Raw genomic sequence first — 10,232 nt, forward strand, 5'->3', positions numbered from 1 at the left:
AGAGAACGGCCATCAGGAGAACAAACTGATCCTAAATAGGGGATTAAAAGGGGGGCCAGAAGGACTAGAACAGAGTGCCTGTGAACTGGGAAATTGCTGATAAAAATGTGATATGATGAATGCGATGGAATAGTATTACATTGTAAGAAGTGGTAAAATGATTGCAGAAAATCTTGAGTAACATGAGCTGATGCCAAGTGACATGAACAGAACAAGGAGAATGTTTTACACAAGGACAATTGTACTGTTTGGAAAAAAAAGAAAACCAACGACCAAAACTTGGAAAGATTGAACTCTCATCAGTGCAGTGACCAATCCTATCTCATATCAGAGGACATAAGAATGAAGCATGTCATGTGCCTTCTGACAGAAGTGATGGACTCAGGGTGTAGACACAAATTCTTTTGGACATGGCCATTGTGTGCATTTCTTTTGCTTGACTATACTTGTTGTTATGAGTTTTTTTTTTCTTTTGGTTTTAATGGGGGAGGAGAGGTGAGAGGAAGAGAAAGATAGTAATAGTGATGTTAGGGAAAAAAAAAAGGTGCCATTGAAACATTTTAAAAATGCATAGACAGGAACAGACTACTGAAGGAAGCATAGGAATCAGGGAAGTTTTAAAAGTAACATGTGGAATTGTTCTATACTTTTTAAAAAATAGGATGAAATAGAGAGCACGATTTCACATGCAGTCCTCCTTTTGTGTTTGCTGTGGTTATGAAAAAGCCCTTTTTGGGATGTTTAAGTTCAGAATGAAAATAAAATTTTTATAAACATGAATTCAAAAAACCACATAAATTTGATGTCATTTTCTATGAAAATTCCAGAATAGATAAAATGAAGGTGCTCCCTGGGAGTCAACCTACATGGATTTACTAAGAACATATAATGCCAAATTAACCACGTTTCTTCATTTGATAATTAATAGAGGGGATGCCATAGAAAACTATATATTTTTGTTATTCCAAATATTTTAATAAGAGTTCTGTACAAGGCATTGAAAACACGAGTTTGTGAGGATAAATTCCGTTGGAGAGAGAGCATACAGAATGCAAGTAGTCACAGAGCTAAGGAATTTTCTTGATTTGGGGCAGGATCTGAGAGTCCACTGTTTTCTGATCAGCCTTGTGCTACTCTGTAATCTCATATTTCTTTTTGTTCTGTGTCAAAAATATCTTCTTCTTGGTGTATAGGTTCATGGAATCTCTTCTTGAAGTAAACATCAGTAAGGTGACTTGGAATTTTTACACCCAAAAGGTTAACCCTGGTACGGGTGGCAATGACAAATTTCTGATGGGTCCTTCTCAGAGGAACACTGTTGATGGCCAGAAGTCCAGTCACCAGTAGCAAGCCACTCACCAGCTGCTTGAGGAAAACCACTCACTTGCCCCTGTGGTGGTCAGGGAGCATGATCAGAACCGTGCCCAGGGTGATGCTAGCTCAAAGTCGCCTCACATGCTGGCTGAAGGGCTTTTTGCCATGATGTAGCAGCTTTCTAGGCACATCCACAGTCGGGTAATACCTTGGCATCTTGTGAATCTTTACGACATGGGTTCCTCCATTCTTATCACCACCAATTGACTTTGAGAGAGTAGTAGGCACCTTCTCTCTCTTTCTTTCTTTCTAAAGTAGTCCTCATTCATTCATTTATTCACTCATTTATTTATTTATTTATTTGGCTAGGCAATGGGGTTAAGTGACTTGCCCAAGGTCATGCGGCTAGTAAGTGTTAGGTGTCTGAGGCCAGATTTGAATTCAAGTCCTCCTGAATCCAGCGCTGGTGCTCTATCCACTGCACCACCTAGCTGTCCCTCTTTTTCCTTTCAATCCAGGTTTTTGGTGAACCGTATTTCTGCTTGTACATGGCTCTTTGGGAATGTATTGCAGACCTCGATTATCTACCAATCCCTCAGGCCAGGACTGGGTTGCAACTGCAATGCTTTTGAAGCTTTTTCACCACCTTTTCAGCCACATTTTACTTTTTCTTCTTCTTTTTTTCCTTTCTGACATTCTTTTCCTTTGGAGGTTTTTTGGTCTGCCATCTTGAGAGAAGGGAAAGAGTGACAACAGTGTATTTTGATTTGCACAAAAGCAGTATCCTATGAAATCCTTAGAGACACAATGATGAACTCTGGGTAGATGACAATGTTGTTATTTGGAGAACCTGCTGGTTGAATAACTGTATTTAAGAAAATACTATCTCTGTACCAACCTAAAGTGATTCCTTTAGCATAGCATTGTCTGTAACATTTGGGCCACGTTCTCTGTAGATAGACCTGTAATAAATCTTATGCATACATCTCTTTTATTATGGATCACATTCCCTCTTTCCCTTCAACATTTTTAACCATATAAATTATTAGGTAGCTCATTAGCTTCCAAATTCCCAAGCAGCTTCTGTCTCTTCAACAGTTTTAACTGTTGATAAAAACATCTGTGACTTCCTTTACCAGAAAATCAGAAGTGGCTTTTTGAAGCAGAAACTTTTCCAGAAATACTTAATATCTGTTTCTGGTCAAAACTGAAAGACGGGATAAGAGATCTAAGAGAAGTTGAACAGCAGGGAAGAATGAGTGATGGACAGAGGGAGGCTCTAGGGGTTTGTCAGGGAGGGCTGTGGGAAACCAAGGGAAGACAGGGACATATCTGTGGTATGGAAGATGTTCCAGTATGAAGCAATTTATTTTATGGTAATTAGGATCAGCTTCATTGGTGACTGTATGGAAACAGACTGATTGAGGAGTAAGTGACTTCTGAAATGCTTTGAGTCCACAGTGTCCCCACCATAGCCTCTGAAACCATGCAGTTTTCTGTGCAGAACTGGGTAACACTATCAAATATCAAATCCATGCTATTGAAAATAGATGGAAGAGCATAAAACAGAGCAGAATCAATCAAATAAGCATTTACTGAGAACTTGTATTCCCATAACCAGATCAGGCCTTATGGAAGAAACAAAAGGAAGTAGGAAACATAGTCCTGCCCCTCAAAGAGCTTCCAATCTGTCCTCTCCTCCTAAATCTAAATAAGTTATGGATAATAACACAAATAATGAATTAGGGTCAGGGAATAATATAGCAAAGCAATGATTATAGGGCAATGCATTGAGCCAAATCTTGAACTAGGTAAAATGGTTGACTGTATGGAGAAGGGCCTGCCCACGGCCAGTTCAGGTAGGGTAAAAGGTAACAGTAGTGAAGTATGACATGGTCACGGAATGGAAAGATGATCATCATGCACAAATGCATATTAAATATTCGTGTATAGGCTATGGCGTTAGCACAAGGGGCACGACAGGTAATAATGTGGGAAGAGATCCTATGGATGGGGGACCTTGAGTGTTAGGCTGAGGATTTAGTTTAATTCATTAGCTGGTAGGAGTCCATCGAATGGTGAGGTTCAAAATGGAAAGGGTGGAGGGGAGGCAGTGGTGTGCAGGGAAAAAGAGCTCCACAGTTGTCTTGATAGGTGCCTTGAAGAAACCCAGAATCTGTTTGGTATTTTGCTGAGCCCCTTTCACTCTCTGAGGCTTTATTTACTAAACATGAGTTCCCAGTAACTATATTCTCCGTTAATGTGATTACGCTTTGCTTTAGGCAGCTTTAGAGGATGTACACCTGCACCTCACCCTTTTCTACAGATGTCAGTACTGCCATATCGACTGGCCAGTTGACAATGATAAATCGTGCACTTTAATGTTCTAACATGGTACAGGGCCACCACCACTGATATGCCCAGGTGTAGACTGTCTTATAATTTGGATAGTTCCTCATAGGTTTAAAACTAGTTCAGAGCATCGATTTCTTCTCAAAATAATCCTTTTCTGAGCCAAGATGGCAGAGTAGAAAAGTAAGCACTCTCACCCTCCCCTATCAACCTCTGAAAGCCCAGAAAATAGCACCCCAAGAAAAACCCTGGAACAGCTGAACCGGAAAAGAGAGGGAGGAGCAGTGCAGTAGCCCAGGTAGCTGGAGGGATTAACAGGAAAGGCCCCTCTTGCCCTGGTGGAAGGGAAGCAGTACAAAAGGGAGGTGTCCCAGCCAGCTCCCAGAAAGCCCCACTTGAGCACACCAGGAGGTAATCCTGGTGCCTCGGCATTGGTCTTCCAGTGCCTCAGTAAAAATAAGGGAAGCAGCACTACAAAGGGCCCCAGGGGGATAAACACCCTGCAGCATTCCTCTGAAAGGAGCTAAAGAAAGTAACCCAGAGTTGCCCTAAAGTTCCAGCCTTACTGATTCCAGCCCAACACCAGGTAAGCTGCCAGAACCCTACAGCCTCCAACTGCCAACCAGGAGGAGATCCTGTAGTCCAAGTGGTCAAGCAGGCAAACACCAACAGCACGACCCCCAAGTGCCTCAGTGAGGGTGGGGTAACTGGTGAAAACCAGCTCATAACACCACCAGGTGCCTCAGCATTCTACAGCAAAGGAGCCTCCCACTGCCTCAGCAGAACTAAGGGAGGCAGCACTGCAAGGGGCCACAGGCAGATAAACACCTGGCAACATCCATCTAAAAGGAGCTGAAGAAAGTTAAAGGAAAGGGAAAGCAGGCAACCTAGAATTGCCTGAAAGTTCCAGCCTTGCTGATTCCATCCCAACGCCAGGTAAGCTGCCAGAACCCTACAGCCTCCAATTGCCAACATAACAGGCCCCAGCACACAAAGCCAGTGACCAAGACCTAGGCTCCCAACACAAGAAGCTTGGTTCAGTGGCCTCTACTCCCCAGCAGGAGAGTGCAATCTCTTTAAAGGCCAGGGAATAAAGAAACACCATGAGTAAAAAGAAACATACCATAAATTCATATTATGAGAAGAGTGAATATCAAGACAGAAATTCTGAAGAGGACAACATTGTCAACAAACCCACATCTGCATCCTCAAAAGGGAATATGAACTGGTCTGAAGCCCAAAAAGCCTTCTTAGAAGAGCTCAGGAAGGATTTTAAAAGTCAAATGAAAGAGGTAGAAGAGTCCTTAAAAAATACAATTGGCCAATTGGAAAATAAGTACACTGAAGAAAACAAGTCCCTAAAAAACACAATTGGCCAACTGGAAAAAAAAAGTACACTGAAGAAAACAAATACCTTAAAAATACAATTGACCAATTGGGGAAGGAAGTACAAAATCTAATAGAAGAAAACAAATTGTTAAAAATTAGAATTGGGCAAATGGAAACTAATGACTATGAGAGAGCAAGAATCAGTCAAGCAGAAACAAAAAATGAAAAAAATGAAAAAATTAAGTGAAAATGTAAAACTGGTAAAAAGAAGTGACCTGAAAAATCAATCCAGGAGAGACAGTTTAAAAATTATTGGTCTGCCTGAAAATAACGATGAAAAAAAGGGCCTGGACAGTATCTTTCAGGAAATCATAAAGGAAAACTGCCCTGAGGTCCCTAGAATCAGAAGGTAAAATAGCCATAGAAAGAATCTACCACTCACCTCCTGAAAGAGATCTCAAATTGAAAACACCAAGGAATATAGTAGCCAAATTCCAAAATTACCAGATCAAAGAGAAAATACTACAAGCAGCCAGAAAGAAACAATTTAAATATCAAGGAAACACAGTGAAGATTACACAGAACCTTGCAGCTTCTACATTAAAAGACCATAGGGTGTAGAACATGATATTCCATAAGGCAAAGGAGCTTAGATTGCAGCCAAAGATCACCTACCCAGCAAAAATGAGCATGATCTTTCAGGGGAGGAGATGGATATTCAACAAAATAGGGGACTTCCAAACCTTCCTGATAAAAAGACCAGAGCTCAACAAAAATTTTCATCTTCAAGTACAAGATTCAAGAGAGACATAAAAAGGTAAATGGGACAGAGAGATACAATATGTTGTTAATAAGGGCAAACTCTTTACATCCCTAAAAGGGAAGATGACACTTGCAACTCTTGAGAACTGTAGTGTTATACCATGTTAAAGGAGTATACATAAAGGGGGTGGATATAAGTTGACTTTGATGTAATGATGAAAAAAAAATCCAATGAAGTGGGTTAAATGGATCCAAGTAAGTGGATTAGTCTGAGTTAAGAAAATGTACTCAGAAAGGAGGAGGCAGACAAGGGTAAACTACATTACACAAAAAGACACAAAATCCTATTACAGCAGAAGGAAAGAAGGGAGGGGGATGAGCATAGTTTGAACCTTACTCTCATCAGATTTGGTTCAAGAAGGGAATAACATAATCAGTTAGGTATAGAAATCTAACTTCCCCTATAGGCAGTAGGAGGGAAAGGGGGAACGAAAAGGGAGGGGGGATAGAAGGGAGGGAAGAAGCAGTAAGGGTAAAAGGGAAGAAAAGGGAAAGGGCTAATGGAAGGGAGGAGGGACTGAAGGAGGCAGTGGTCAAAAGCAAAACACTAGTGAGGGTGGGAAAGGAGAAAGAAGAAAGTAAAGCATAAACAGGAGGGGAAAAGGGTGGAGAAAAAGACACAGATAGTAATCATAACTGTGAATGTGAAGGGGATGGACTCTCCCATAAAACAGAAGTGGATAGCAGAATGGATTAAAAAGCACAATCCTACAATATGTTGTTTACAGTAAACACATTTGAAAAAGAGTGACACACATAGGGTAAAGGTAAAAGGATGGAGCAGAATATTATATATATTATGCTTCAGCTGAAGTAAAAAAAGCAGGGGTAGCAATCCTGGTCTCAGACAAAGCAAAAACAAAAATAGATCTTATCAAAAGAGATAAGGAAGGAAACTACATCCTGCTAAAAGGCACCATAGACAATGAAGTAATATCATTACTAAACATATATGCACCAAATGATATAGCATCCAGATTCTTAGAGGAGAAGTTCAGGGAATTACAGGAAGAAACAGACAGCAAAACTGTACTAGTAGAGGACCTCAACCTCCCCTTCTCTGAACTAGATAATTGGAACCACAAAATAAACAAGAAAGATGTTAAGGAGGTGAATAGAACATTAGAAAAGTTAGGTATGATAGACCTGTGGAGAAACCTGAATGGGGATAGAAAGGAATATACTTTTTTCTTGGCAGTACATGGCACATACACAAAAATTGACCATGTACTGGGGCATAAAAACCTCACAATCCAATGCACAAAGGCAGAAATATTAAATGCATCCTTTTCAGATCATGATGTGATAAAAAATTATATGTAATAAAGGGCCATGGAAAGATAGATTAAAAAATAATTGGAAACTAAATAATCTAATCCTAAAAAATGATTGGGCCAAACAACAAATCGTAGAAACAATTAACAATTTCATTCAAGAGAATGACAATAATGAGACAATATACCAAAACTTATGGGATGCAGCAAAAGCAATTCTTAGGGGAAGTTTTATATCTCTAAATGCTTACATAAATAAAATAGAAAAAGAGGAGATCAATGAATTGGGCATAGAACTAAAAAAAAAAACTAGAAAAAAGACAACTTAAAAATCCTCAATTAAATACCAAATTAGAAATATTGAAAACCAAAGGAAAAATTAATAAAATTGAAATTAAGAAAACTATTGAACTAATAAATAAAACTAAGAGCTGGTTTTATGAAAAAAAAACAATAAAATAGATAAACTTTTGGTTAATTTAATTTTAAAAAAGAAAGAAGAAAATCAAATTATTAGTATGAAGAATGAAAAGGGTGAAGCTACCACCAAGGAAGAGGAAATTAAAATAATAATTAGGAACTATTTTGCCCAAATATATACCAACAAATTTGACAATCTTAGTGAAATGAATACATATTTACAAAAATATAAATTGCCCAGATTAACAGAAGAGGAAGTAAAATACTTACATAACCCCATCTCAGAAAAAGAAATTGAACAAGCCACTGATGAACTCCCTAGGAAAGAATCTCCAGGGCTGGAGGAATTTACAGGTGAATTCTATCAAACATTTAAAGGACAATTAATTCCAAGACTATATAGACTATTTGGGAAAATAGGCAAAGAAGGAGTCTTATTAAGTTCTTTTTGTGATACAAATATGGTGCTGATACCTAAACCTAGAAGAGTCAAAACAGAGAATATAGACCAATTTCTCTAATGAATATAGATGCAAAAATTTTAAATAAAATATTAGCAAAAATATTACAGCAACTTATCACGAGAATAATACACTATGACCAGGTAGGATTTATACCAGGAATGCAGAGCTGGTTGAATATTAAGAAAACTATCAGCATAATTGATCATATCAATAACAAAACCAACAGAAACCACATGATCATCTCAATAGATACAGAAAAAAACTTTTGACAAAATACAACACCCATTCCTATTAAAAACACTAGAGAGCATAGGAATAAATGGAGTCTTCCTTAAAATGATAAGTAGCATCTACCTAAAACCTTCAGCAAGCATCATATGTAATGGGGACAAGCTGGAAGCATTTCCAGTAAGATCAGGGGTGAAACAAGGATGTCCTTTATCACCACTGTTGTTCAATATGGTACCAGAAACGTTAGCTTTAGCAATCAGAGAAGAAAAAGAAATTGAAGGTATTAGAATAGGCAAAGAAGAAACAAAGCTATCACTCTTTGCAGGTGATATGATGATATATTTAGAGAATCCTAGAGAATCAAGTAAAAAACTACCTGAAATAACAAATAGCTATAAAATAAACCCACATAAATCATTGACATTTCTATATATTACCAACAAAGCCCAACAGCAAGAGATAGAGAAATTCTATTTAAAGCTACTGTAGACATTATAAAATATTTAGGAGTCTACCTACTGAAACAAACCCAGGAACTATATGAACACAATTACAAAACACTTTTCACACAAATAAAGTCATATATAAATAATTGGAAAAGCACCGGTTGCTCATGGGTAGACCAAGCTAATATAATAAAAATGACAATTCTACCTAAGCTAATTTACTTATTCAGTGCCATGCCAATCAAACTACCAAAAATTATTTTATAGAGCTAAAAAAAATAACAAGATTCATTTGGAATAACAAAAGATCTAGAATATCAAGGGAACTAATGAAAAGAAATGCTAGGGAAGGTGGTCTAGCCATTCCAGATCTTAAATTGCATTATAAAGCAGCAATCATCAAAACTACTTGGTACTGGCTAAGAAATAGAGTGGTGGATCAGTGCAATAGGTTAGGTACACAAGATACCGTAGTCAATGACTATAGTAATCTACTGTTTGATAAACTGAAAGACTCCAGCTTCTGGGATAAGAACTCACTATTTGACAAAAACTACTGAGAAAACTGGAAAAGAGTATGGCAGAAACTAAGCATAGACCAAAATCTTACAGTATATACCAAAATAAATTCAAAATGGGTACATGATTTAGATATAAAGGCTGATACTATAAGTAAACTGGGAAAGCAAGGAATAGTTTACTTGTCAGATTTATGGAGAACAGAAGAATTTATGACCAAACAAGAGTTAGAAAACATTATGAAATGGATAATTTTGATTACATTAAATTGAAAAGTTTTTGCACAAACAAAGCCAATGCACACAAGATTAGGAGGGAAGCAGAAAACTGGCAGAGAATTTTTACAACCAGTGTCTCTCATAAGGGCCTCATTTCTAAAATATATAGAGAACTAAGTCAATTTTATAAGAATATAAGTCATTCCCCAATTGATAAATGATCAAAGGATGTGAACAGATAGTTTTCAGATGATGAAATTAAAACTATCTCTAGTCATATGAAAAAATGCTCTAAATTATTATTGATTAGAGAAATGCAAATAAAAACAACTCTGGGGTACCACATCACACCTATCAGATTGGTTAAGGTGACAAAACAGGAAAATGATAAATGTTGGAGAAGATGTGAGAAAATTGGAACATTAATGCAATAATGCATTGTTGGTGGAGTTGTGAACTGATCCAACCATTTTGGAAAGCAATTTGGAACTATGCCCAAAGGGCTATAAAAATGCGCATACCCTTTGACCCAGCAATGTCACTCCTAAGGCTGTATCCCAAAGAGATCATAAAAATGGGGAAAGGACCAACATGTAGAAAAATATTTATAGCAGCTTTTTCTGTGATGGCAAAGAATTGGAAATTGAGGGGATGCCCATCAATTGGGGAATGGCTGAACAAACTGTGGTATACAAATGTAATGGAATACTATTGCGCTATAAGAAATGATGAAAAGGTGGACTTCAGAAAAACCTGGAAAGACTTATATGCACTGATGCTGAGTGAAGTGAGCAGAACCAGGAGAACTTTGTACACAGTAATAGCCACGTTGTACGACGGCTA

Source organism: Vombatus ursinus, unplaced genomic scaffold (genome assembly GCF_900497805.2).
Source record: "Vombatus ursinus unplaced genomic scaffold, bare-nosed wombat genome assembly UNPS02004009.1, whole genome shotgun sequence".
Lineage (NCBI taxonomy): Eukaryota > Metazoa > Chordata > Mammalia > Diprotodontia > Vombatidae > Vombatus > Vombatus ursinus.